Consider the following 207-nt stretch of genomic DNA (forward strand, 5'->3'; position numbering starts at 1 on the left):
GCCTTGGCACCACAGTTCTATCATCAAATTCTTGATATTTTATCTTCAACATTGAAAACAGTGATAGTCTTGCCCTAAAGGCAAAGGTTCAGGGTAATCAAGATTCTGAACATGCCACTAAGATGCTGCTTGAACTGGCCACCTATGGCACAGAGCAGTAGGCGCAAAGGGATGCTGTATCTCATCTCTTAGATCTAAACCTCACAT

This window comes from Pteropus alecto, unplaced genomic scaffold, assembly GCF_000325575.1.
Source record: "Pteropus alecto unplaced genomic scaffold, ASM32557v1 scaffold354, whole genome shotgun sequence".
Taxonomy (NCBI): domain Eukaryota; kingdom Metazoa; phylum Chordata; class Mammalia; order Chiroptera; family Pteropodidae; genus Pteropus; species Pteropus alecto.